General features: G+C 32.3%; 2 long non-coding RNA genes across 2 annotated transcripts; one reads left to right on the top strand and one right to left on the bottom strand.

The window, feature by feature from the left end:
• Window positions 1–7,162: 7,162 nt before the first annotated feature.
• LOC146946340 (uncharacterized) lies at window positions 7,163–8,005 on the top strand. The gene is made up of 2 exons (XR_015028241.1): window positions 7,163–7,859; window positions 7,918–8,005. It is a non-coding gene; the product is annotated as an uncharacterized LOC146946340 (long non-coding RNA).
• A 1,317-nt stretch (window positions 8,006–9,322) lies between these two features.
• Window positions 9,323–10,598, bottom strand: LOC146946339 (uncharacterized). The gene is made up of 2 exons (XR_015028240.1): window positions 10,441–10,598; window positions 9,323–9,578 (listed from the first exon to the last, which is right to left on the bottom strand). It is a non-coding gene; the product is annotated as an uncharacterized LOC146946339 (long non-coding RNA).
• Window positions 10,599–12,752: the final 2,154 nt, after the last annotated feature.

The following is a 12,752-nucleotide window of genomic DNA, read 5'->3' as shown; positions in this document are numbered from 1 at the left end:
ATCTTGGCCATATTTTGCATCATTTTTGCTATGTTTTTGTGGTAATTTCTTTATAGTTATTTTTACTTGCTTTTATTTCTTGATATTGTCATGTTCTACTAACCATTTCGTTTCATGTTTCATTCATTCCATAAGCTCATCTCATCTCATATTCTAGCCTAGTTTTCTTGCAATATTATTTTTCTTACAAAAATTTAGTATGTAAGGAATTAGGGACTTGTAATGTTACTTTCATGTCATTTACTTTTCTTGTGAGACCATAGAATGTAAACTAGGCCAATGATGTAAAGGACAATGGACTCTAATGATGTACACCGACACAAGCACCGACACTAGCACACACCTCACTTGGTTACTTTAGATGTATGGCTAGGATATGCATGTTTAGATGTATGTTTAGGATTGAATGTTTAGATGAATGCTTAGGTTTTACACTTAGAAAATCAATTTTCCAAAAAACTTGAACAACATCACTTGAAAACCTTTTCCAAAAATATAGGAGTCAAAACTCCTTTGCATTTTCTCTTTTATTTTCTTAATCAAATTTCAATGAAAATTAATCATACTTGACTTTTTTTCAAAATAACTAATCAAACCTCACTTTTTCTTAAAATCTCATGCCTTTAAGGCCTCTCAATCTCCATTCTTCAAAATTCCAATTTTCAAATTAAAAATCAACCAACAAAAACAAAAAACATTTTTTGGAAGAGAACTACGGTGGATTTGATCCCTTAAAAGGGTACGTAGGCAAGGAAACAATATTCCTTCAATTTAATTAAAATAAAAATTCAAACATCTTCTTCTCCCTCCAATTCTTCACTTAGTAAACTCTTAGGTGTAAATAACACTTTCGAAATAGCATTTAAAAATAAAGCGCGCGCGTAGAAAATAAAGACGGTTCCTATATGATACTATAGTCGTTATGGGTGCCTAACACCTTCCCGTAGCGAAAACAACTCCCGGACCTCGATTCTCAAGGGTTTTGCTTATTTTTTCCCTTCCCAAGAAAAATGAGATATCAAAGGTTAAAAAGGTTCAAACGTAATCAATGTTTGACACCCGAAAACCAAGATAAAACAATGTATATGTTATGTCATAGAGCTTTGACGTAGATCGTCAAGAACTAGTATGTTAGAAAAAATTCCTAAGTATGTCAAGATATGATATGTTGTTAGATACAACGTATTTATGCAAGTAGAGCAAGTAAAGAAAGTTATGTCGACGACGATCTTAGGTTCTCCCTAATCGTCCGGCTTAGAATCGTGTCATGATTATGGTATGTGTAGGCTTCGATGCGTAGAGTGTATCTTGGCATAGCGTTCTTAGATTCCCCTTGACCGCCATGACACGTATAGAGATAGCAAGGCCTATAGCAAGTTAAGAAGAACCTATGACGGGTCTAGTATGCACGACCGTCTAGGAAAGGATGACCACACACGTATAATCAACCGTCAGGTTGTATTGTAGACACGTGGTGACCGTAGGTTTCCCCCGAGGTTACCTATAGCCTAGTTTTAGGTAGAACTCACTGAGACATTAAGTCTCATCCCAATCCTTATTTGTTTCAGATAAACAGGTTGGCTTAGCAAGCTAGTAGCCGAATGGATATTTCAGCAAGTGATCGTTCGTACCCGCTGCAGGATGTAACACCCTAATTCCCGACGATAATTTTACATAATAATAATCATGGTTGTAACGAAAAAGGGTGTCACACACATTCATTAATCTTACTACGTAATAAAATAATAAAGAATCAGATACAACAGCGGAAGATCCTTCATAAAAATTTCATTATTATAAAATATCTTGTCTTTAAAATTATTTAAGAAAAATAGCATAAAACATCAAAGTGCTTAAACTTCATAATCCAGGGACATTTAACGTTTAACCCAACCTAGTGTTACAGATCAGAGCACGTATTTATTCGACTACTTTATATCACAAATAATAACTACATGAGTATATACCCGTTGCCACCTTTTAAGCGTCCCGCAAAGCTAAAACTCCTCGTCCTGAGTGTCTGTACCCCAAGGATACAGACACCAAAATACACAAACAACAGCAAAGGGGTGAGAATTCACAACATAACATATATTGGGGTACATGAATAATAAAGCAGATAATCTTATCATCATTGGTCCTTCATTCACATCGTCATCAATTATTCATCATATCATCATCAATCATTCATCATGAATACTCATACAATTTATTTCATAAACATCATTAACACATACATCTTATGCACACCTTTAACACATTTACCATATTCACATCATTAGCACATATCACAGTTCACCTATCATGACCTATATGCAACGTACTTCATTCCTAGACCTACATGCATGCCGGTACCGGATCCTATTGTCATAATAATGTAGTTCAGAGATGTGTTACTGAAACATACATTTCGTCATTCGTCATTCGTCATTATGCAGTATGATATGATGCATGAAGACTCACCAAACATCATTTAGAAAGACACATAAACAACACATCATCTTTACGTCATAGTCATTCGTCATTTTTCATCATTCGTCATTATTCATCTTTCATCATTCTTCGTCTTTCGTCATTTTAACAATCATAACGTCGTTATACATCATCATTAACATATTATCGTTAATTAACATCATATGTTCATCTGATTATATCTAACTCATTCTCTTATTAGAATTCATGTCATGTTTAGAACCTACACTCATCCTTGGTTTCTTCTACATTCTCTGCACCATTTACTCCTAGTAACCTACCTTATCCTTCATCCTAGGTCTTTATGATTTTTACTACTCCCTCGTCTTTCCTCTTAATAACGTCTGTCCATACGACTAGACTTATTAAGTCATAAGACCTTATCGTCAGTTATTAAATTCATCATTATTATCGTCTATTACCTTAGTCATCTAACATCCTACACTAATTTTACTTGGTTTGTACCATTAAAAGTATAGTTTAAATCATTAGACTCAATCTTTATTCTAAGTTTCTTCTATTATCTTTGTCTCTTGTTTATGAACTATTCCTAAAACAATCATCTTTTCTTATCTTATCCCTTACCTTTCTTCTCATTCATCTTACCCCCTTCTATTAGATTCATATCCTGACTCACCGCTCTTACTACCCCTCACGCCGTTCATTTAATTCGTACACAACTTCCTATCTCAGTTTGCATTTCATCCTAACAACCCTAACATTGTAATCAGTTCTCTAAATTTATCCTCGTTATTTCAACTGTTATGATCTTGTATCATTAATCATAAGTAACTCGATATTCATCACATCTTTCACCACATCTCTTTATTTAACCTACTCCTCTCTAATCCTCATTCACCTACGCCTCGTCGTGTCTTTATCTTTACCCTTTTACCTTGACTCCTTTCCGCATCAACCTGACAACTTTCCTAAGTTCACACTCTTCATATAGCCTCGTCACTATATTCATCCCTTACTATAATTTACTATCATTTTCATATTTATTAGTTCATGAATAACCCTCTTACATCTCACTCTACTTTCCCCTTAAGTCTTTCATAAGCATCTTTATTTACGTCGTTCATCATCATCATTCGACATTTATACTATCATCATACCTCATCATCTTATAACTTGAATATCGCATCCATCGTTTAACATCATATCTACATATTAGTTTACATTTTTGTCAAACCAACATCATATTTAGATCCCACATCCATTCTTAATTTACCCTCGTTCTCTTCATTTTTTTTACTTCTATAGACACATTATATCCTTCATCCTCAATCACTATTCCATTCTCCACATAATGGTTTCCATCTATACATCTAGCTTCTTACATTCTTAAGATCCTATCCTCATGTATTAGTCCCCCATTATTGTCGTCTATACCCTAGAATCCTATCTTCATATTCTTGGTTTGCTATAGTTCATGTTATTTCTAACTCATCTTATCTCCGCCTTTACTCTTCCATAACACTTTTGATGGCCATCTTATTTTAAATACGTTATGGCAAAAGAAATTACTCCTATAACCCTTAATTAAATCCATCTCAATTAATTTTATTAATTTGGGGCCTTACTATACATCTTAGGAACCCTTTGGAGGCATAAAAATAGGTCAAAAATAGTCTAAGTCCACACTGCATCGTGGCACGTTGAGTTTCCATCGTGGCACGTTTGGACAACTTAAAAATGGGTTTCGTTTCTGGAAAAATCGTGGCACGTTGGGCTTCAATCGTGGCACGGTTGGGACGATTTCAGAACTCAGAAAACATCGTTTTTATCCTCGAATTTGCTCCTAACTTGGCTATAAACCTCTGTTATTGACCTCATTTGATCCTAAATTGATAGGGGACATTACCTAGGGTTACCCTAACAACTAAACACTAACTTTCCCATTATCTCACTGGATTACCTACTCTTTCAAGATTAAAAACTTCAAATTGTAAACCCTAAATTGATCTAATAAATTTCATTCGTTCAACAACATAATTACCTTTGTTCATTACCATAATTCCATCATAAATAACACATCATAATAAATGAATCATCATAGATTAACACCCTAAAGTGGTAGGAATCTCCCCCTTACCTCGAATCTTCGAAGTCACAGCTTTCCGGCTCTCTTCTCCGAAACTAGGGTTTTCTCCTCCTCTTCTCTCTTCTTCTCTTGCTTCTACGTTTCAGCAAAAGTGAGACCTCTGATTGTTAATTCTCTATTTATACTTGGGCTAGCCTCGTACTATTATTCTTTCTATTTTATTTTCCATTATTCTTACTTCTCCCTCCCCCACTTAATTAAAACTTCTATTCTACACCTCCCGCCTCTATATTACTTTATTTATTTTTCGCTTTCATCATAATAATCCTCCTAGCACGTCATTAATCATCATAAATCTATTTCTTCATATCTAACATAATATTCTAGCATCATAACACCATTATAATAAACAAAAATCAAGAATCCTTCTAATTAACTTCATTAAATCAATACATGTAATTTTCGGGGTGTTACACAGGATGGTATGGATATTCAAGGACACATTTACTATGCTTTAGAAAAGTTGAGTTGTATCATTATTGTACGAACGCTTACTGTTGTATAAGATATTTATTCGAAGTTTTATTGTTGTAAATTTTAATGTATCTAGTACTAAAGTTAACGCACATGTTAAACTTTCTAGATACGTTTAGTGTGAGTGTTACATTTGGTATCCAGTACAATTCTTTTGTAGATTCCATACCATGCTGTCATAAACCAAAATGTTGCGTACTCTGAACTTTTGCAGGTAAATTCTACTATATCTTCTGTTAGTTTAGTAGAATTTTAATACAAAATTATAAATTATTTTATCGGTGTTTATTTTGCAGGCACAACACCAGCTGAATGATCAACCATAATAATTTGGAAGCAGATGATTGTTTTTGAAGTTATCGAGTTTCTGCTTGTATTTTGTGTTTATGAAGTTTTTACGCTGCTCAATTTTATTTTTTTTGATGAACTGCTGCTGAAGTTATTATGTGTTTCTGAACTTTTATGTTTTTGAAGATAATATTGTGAGTTGAAATGATTTTTGTACCATTGACATTGAAAGAATCATTATCAATGATATTGGGCAGAAGCTATCCTTTTCTTCAATACATTTGAAATTTAAATATTACATAAGTCCTAAAGCACTACAACCCAAAGCACAAAATAACCCACTAGCACAAATGACATGCTCTTCATTAACCATCCAACAAATGAACATGGATCAGGTACCCTAAATGAATCATTGTTGCTCTCCAATGTCTTGATATCAGATAAGAATTCTTCGAGTTCAAGTGTAGAGGTTTTTCCCTTTGGTGTTCTTATAGATGCTTTGGGGGAGAGGTTCTTGAGAGGACTGCGTGTTGAATCACATATATGTTCTTCATTAGTGGAGGCCAGATACGTCATAGGGATAGCTCCTGATTTTGATAACTCATTCACTTCTCTTGGACAAACTGCACGTGTACACGAAACATTTTGCCGCGTTGGTCTATAGTCATCAGATACCTCAACAAGGGCAAGCAAGGTCTGAGGAAGAACCTTTGGTTCTGCAACCCTCTCTAGATCTCAATATCACATAGCATCAAATAAAAACTTAATGTCCCTGCAAAAAGAAAAGATTCAAACAAATGAGTCAAATGTGACTAGTTATCATAAGTAACCATAACCAAAACTATAAGAGACACATAATCAGAGCAAAAAATATGAAAGATTATTGTTTCCAATAGCTATCTACATAGTTATGTGAACCAATACAAGCTAACATAAGGTGTTGTTGCTGCTGTTACTGTTATCGTTATGTTCTTAACACAATATTTTCTGTTGTAAAGTTTTAAGTTCTTTTTCAGCTGCTTTCTTTTGGTATTGCTGCATTTTCTGCGGGTGTTTGGATTTTCTTAAAGCACAAACAACATTATCAATTTTTTTTATCTGCAAACAAAATTTATTAACAACAATTTAAACACAAGACCTAGAATTGATACAAATTACGAAAGGACTGAACACTGAAACACGACAGGAAAACAACTCTAACAAGATATCCCAATGCCCAAAGAATAAAATCTCGAGTGCTATTTCTTTTTTCCATATTACATATTTTTTCCACAAATTCGGATTTTCGTACCTAATTAGTACGATGCATTTCCTTACTACTCTCAAGGATATTTTTTATTTATGCTTAATTTAATATTTTTCAATTCTACTGGTTTTTTTCAGATTTGGCGAGCATCTGGAATAACTAATGAATTACAACTCTATTGTACTGCAAAATAACTCCAGGGACAAAGAGCACTAAAACAAAGCAAATCAATTCAAACCGATCCAAACATGAACTAGCCTCAAAACAACACCCTTCCACATAAAACAGTCAGCCATCACAAAGCTAAAATACATCAGCCCCTAACCAATCCGACAAATCCCATTTGATGACAAGAGCAGCAACAGAAACTTCTATCATGACTAAATTTCATTATTTAGATGTAACAAATTCATAAACTAATTTGAAGTTTTTGGTTTCAATCTTCAGTGTAAAGAGAGTGTTGTTTCTGTAATCGTTCGTTAAGAAAAAAAATACATAACGCGGTGTTGAGATAAGCACGGTGGAGAATTTCACACTGACAAGAGGTGGGTCAGGCAACGGTGTCGGGGTGCAGATCCTCTCCATTTATTGAAAAAATGGCAATCTCAATTTCCTTTCTTAAAATCATGACACCTGTCAAATTAAGATATCAATGGTCCACAATAGTTTCTTAAACATATCAATTAAAAAAAAGAAAAACTTCTTCCTTTATCTCGCGACCCTTCCTTTCCCAAGGTTCAGCAGCCACACCATCCACCGTCGGCACTGTGACCTTCGCCGGTTTCCGTCAACAACAGTAGCAACCCTTGCCACCACTTGTCTCCTCGTGTCTGAACCTATTGTGTCTTTCTCTGTGAATGTTGTGTTATGCTTACTATTTCAGGCTTCAAAGTTCAATTTTAAGCTTTCTCTTCACTGTTATGATTTTCAATCCCCCTGGCCCCTCGGTTTATTTTCTTCAATATTTTAATCTTTCTATCCATTCACACAGTGGTTTTCCTTTACCATCTAACATATGCTTCTTTCTTTATATTGTGATTGGAAATTTTGTTTTAATCTTTATACTATCCTTAACATGTATATAGCTGATACAGTCGCATGACCTTCTGGTTAATTTACTCATAAATCATAACAAATTAGAGTTGGGAATTGGGATGATGGGATATAAACAGACCAATTGATACAACTCAATAAGATCCCTTCGATGGCGACACCACAGTCGGCGCGCAGCGGTGCTACAAGACTGAACCAGTTCGTAAGAATTTTGGGACGGTTCCGTTCTGGAAGGATGAACTCCAAATGAGAGAGAATGAGATAGAGGAATGAGAAGGCGAAGCTTTCAATGTTTTGTTTATTAAAATAAAGAAAATATAAAATAAACCATGTATGAATGAATCAGAACCATTGATGTTTAATTATCCACGTGTCTTATTTTTATGAAGGAAAATTGAGATGGCCATTTTTTACACAAATGGAGAGGATCTCCACTCACGGTGTCGACGGTCCCCACGTACAGCTTATTTTTATAATATTGCAACTGAGATAAATAAACAATCATACTACAATATGGCATATCTAACTATCATATCCTCATTTCTGTTAATAGAAGAACTTAGCAATATTATAAAAATAAGCTTAAGAAATACAACTGAAAATGGATAATTAAAATTAGTTTTTGGATTCACATTTGTAATAAGAAATAACCAAGTAAACATGCGAAAAGATCCCCCAAACTGCCGCAATATCATTTTAAAATTCTCTAAATGATATTTAATACATCAAATTAGTTTTCAAAATACCCAACAGAGACTAAAGAAATAACCATCATGATTTCAGTTTACCCATCATCTTCATAATTTCAACTATTTGTCCGACAAATACACATTTAGTCACTTCAAGCATATTTCAAATATAAATAGCCTGTTTAGATCAACTTACTAGAACTTATTTACTGACATAAGCACTTATGAGACCATTTGTAAGAACTTATGGAATCAGCTTATGATGTGTCCCTGTTTTTTGTTGTTTTAAACTTATTTACATAAGCTCTCCATGACGGTTTATGAAAATAACTTATAGCTTATATCAAAACATTTCGACACTATTTTATCTTTTGTTATCCAATTAGCTTATACATAAACACCAGCACTTATAAGCACTTAATTAAGTTGTTTATATAAACATTGATTAATTTAATTATTTATTTTAATTCATTATCAAACAATATCAAGAAATACTAAAGGAAAATAAAATAAAATAGAAAATAAAACTAAAACAAATGAGGTTACACCCAAATTGAGATTACAAACAAAGTGACAAATCATAGATCAATAAACAAAAGTATCAAACAGAGAGAATGAAATTGAAAATGGACCTCAACTCCATCAAAATTCTAGAGAGGAACGATTCCGAGACATAATGCATATCATCGACATGAAAACGATAGCGATGCTTTACCTCTTGAAATTGAACAATATAAGATTGAAGATTGGCATGGTCCTTTTTCAAGCACATGAAAATCGTGAAACAAATTCTTCTTCGCAGATGAATTTGGTTGATTGAAATGGAATCCGAAAATGAGTTCGAAGAATTTAGGGTGGAAATTTTTCGATTGAAATCATTGCATGAACTTTGCAAGCACTCTCTTTGCATTACTTAGATATCATTTTAATCGTAATAATAAATCGAATGATTTCTTAAAATATAGATATGGAAGGTGTATACTTAGACTCATGTAATGGAAATTTGAATTATTCTAGCATTAATTAGATTTGAGACTACAACATATATATTTATTTATTATAGATAGATAGGCATAGGCTATCAATTTGGTTGACTAGGACTAGACTTACATTTTTTAATACATATATATAAAATCCAAATACAAACTCCTAATAGAGTAAGACCAACGAAAACAGCAAATATAATCAAAGTTAAAGGAGTGTTCTTCTGATCTTCATATGGAGAATATCTTAGCCCATGCTCCATTTCCTGAAGGGAAAAAAAAAAAAGTGTTTTGTTAGTGTTATTTATGGTCATCTAATTCTTCAATTGTTGAACTAGCGTAATATTATGCATTTATTAAAATATTTGGATGCTAATTCAAATAAACTGAAAAAAGAACCAGGGATTCATCAAGTAATTTAAACAATTTCAGCCCCTAATATTCTTCATTCCATGTCTATTTTTTTTTTTTTTTTTTGAATGAATGGAAAGGCCAATAGAAATATGTTCCTAGTGAATACCTACTCTAAACATAACAAAGCAACATTACGACCAATGGTTCTGAATTTGCAAAATTTGACTTGGTTCTAAATGGAAAAATCAAATTCATCTAATTCGATGGTTAAAAACAATCTCTTTGATTTGGTTCTAAGAGATTGCCACTTGCTTTCAATGCTCATCAGAAAAATAGCACAATCCTTTAATAATTATATGTATATAGAGAATGTTATACCTCAATACAAATATAGCAATCTCCTATAATTTAACACACACCTATATCCAGTAACATATAGATGCACTCTAAAGTGTTACCAAGCTTCCCATGGGTTACCAAAACATTTTTCATTATAAAATGTGGAACGAGAGGCAATAAAATAGCTTCCATATGCTTAATCAAATTCTAATCTATATATGTATAAGAAAATCCCAGAATCCATCAGTAGATGAAAAATACATCAGTAATTCAGAAACTAATAAATGATTGAAATTCATAAAATTCTCAATTTAATTTAGTTAGGTTTTTATTTTATCGATGTAAATCATATCTCACAAATTATTATTCAAAATCCAAATCAGCATACCATGGAAGGGTTAAATCAAAACCTAATATAATAATTTGATTACTCACCTCTTGAACTAGAGTTGAATCAAAACCTAAGTATTCTTTGATTATTGTTGCTTTCCTGAGTTCCCTCTTCTGTATTTTTGTCCTTCCTTTGCTAGGCTTATTGGCTTATGTCATTGGAGTTCAGCCTTGTATTTATATATACGTGTGGTATGATTGTGTTTTCCAATCGATAGGTTTTCTTTTCAAACTATAATAGTAATAACTAGCCACTATAATAACAATTATAATTTACGGCAGGGAGCACCTTTATTTCTCTCAACAAATTTTCTATTTTCCCCTTAATTCAATTTTAGTTCAATTTAATTGTTTTTAGAAAGGTAAATCAATTATTTTTTAAACTTTTTTTTTTTTTACAAATTTTAGTTGTTAAACTTTTAAATTAAATTGAAAAATTGGGGGGTGTGTAGTGTCACATGTGTCATTTTGCAACGGAAACATCTACTCAAAGGGGTTCGTCACTTAGCAAATTAATTATATGCAGGTAGTTTTTTTTTTTTTTTGACAACACGAGTATTAGCCCTATCTCTCGAAAAAAAAAAAAAAAAACTAGCATATGCACTTAGGTATTTTTTTTTTTTTTAAGGATGTTATTTTTTACATTCTCATTTTGAGCAAATGCACGATCCCAATCACAAAATGTTTGGATATACCCAAATGAAAAGAAAAAAAATCAAAGGTTGCCACTTCTTCACACACAATGTATGGGAATCTAGCCACCTATTTCCACTACTCACCATGTGTGTCCTTTGATTTTTCTCTCTCCCACACTCTTTATTTTCTTCCAATCTTAACTCTCTTCTCACCCTTGTATTTTTCAAGGGAGTTTGCTTCTCTTCTAAAATGTGATATCCATGTCATTTTTGTCCACTATATCCAAAAAAAGTCCTTTTTGTCAATTATCCATCAAAGAAAGACTTGTACAAATTCCAATTAATTCAAATTTTAAAATCAAGGATTAATTACATCAATTTAAATTCATATTTTTATCAAAAAAATATTTATAGTTTGATATATATATATATATATATCAATTTTAAAATATTTTATAAAAAAGTGAGAAAATTACTTTTTTATCATAGTTTTTTTTATTTATTTCAAGTGGGGAAAAGGTAAAAAAATAATGAAAACAAGCTAATGTCTCTAAAGAGACGTTTAGAGCATCAACAAGCCAGGGAAAATATAAAACCAAATTGGAGATGCCAATATTTTCTTCAATCCGTTCAGTTCACATACTCTTCATTCAATTCACATCTAAAACATCTTCCCTTCTTCATTCTTCCTCTTCCTTCGTCTATTCACCTTCTTTTTTAAATTTAATTAATACTATGCCCTTCGTCTATTCACCTTCTTTTTTAAATTTAATTAATACTATGCCATTAGTAATTAGTTAAAAGAACCAACCAATTAAATAGTAGAACATTTCCCCTTCTTCCATTCATCTATGTGTTAAAAATAAGTGATAAAATATATTACCCGCCTTTTTCTATAAACAAAATGATTATGTTGTTAAGTAAATTTATATGACTTTTCTCTCTTTTAGAAATAATCTAATCTAATATATTATCCAACACACACTCTTTACCGCACGAATCATGTTTCAAAGTTGAAACGTTAAAGCTATGGTTACGTGTAGGGAATCCCCTGTTAAACCAATCAAAAATTCAGAATGGTCTATTTAACTTTAACCATTTAATTTAATGCAATTTGTTGTAAACAAAACTCGTTAAATAATCTCTTTGTGAATACCCCTTGTACTTCCATAAATAAATAAGGGTCATGTTAACTTGTGCCCTAAAGGCACAAGTTAAGAAACTAAAAATGGAATTAAAAAGTAACTTTTATATTGAAAAGACAAAATTTCAAACTTTAATATATTGAATGCACAATTTCCAATAAAAAGTTTCTATGTTTAGTTTCTAAACTTGTGCCCCAAGGGCACAAGTTAACATTTCTCATATTATTATCGAGTAATGCTATTTATCGGGAGAGATAACTTCCCGAAGTCATCCCGACGCATCACCAACCAATGGAAAGTCTTGCTATGCGGCAAAAAAGGAGGAGGTGGGGTATGGTTTTTGGAATATATCAAGTGAATAGTAATTCGGGAACCTCTCGGGATGTTATTGTCGGGACGTTTAGCAATTTCCATTATTATCTCATTTATTTGGACTAATTTATACTATAACTTCTAAATAGCATTTATTGATCAATTTTATTCTTCAACTTTTAAATGTTGAGATATCTCTTTTTTTTTTGGCTCAAAAAAAAATATATATCTCTTTTTTTGGTACATGTTATATCATTTTTTTCGT

The sequence above is a fragment of the Medicago sativa genome, chromosome 2 (genome assembly GCF_051527215.1).
Source record: "Medicago sativa cultivar Bolivia chromosome 2, Bolivia_mono, whole genome shotgun sequence".
Classification (NCBI taxonomy): Eukaryota; Viridiplantae; Streptophyta; class Magnoliopsida; order Fabales; family Fabaceae; genus Medicago; species Medicago sativa.
Note: the sequence above shows the minus strand (reverse complement) of the source record. Positions and strands in the feature narration are given on the sequence as shown.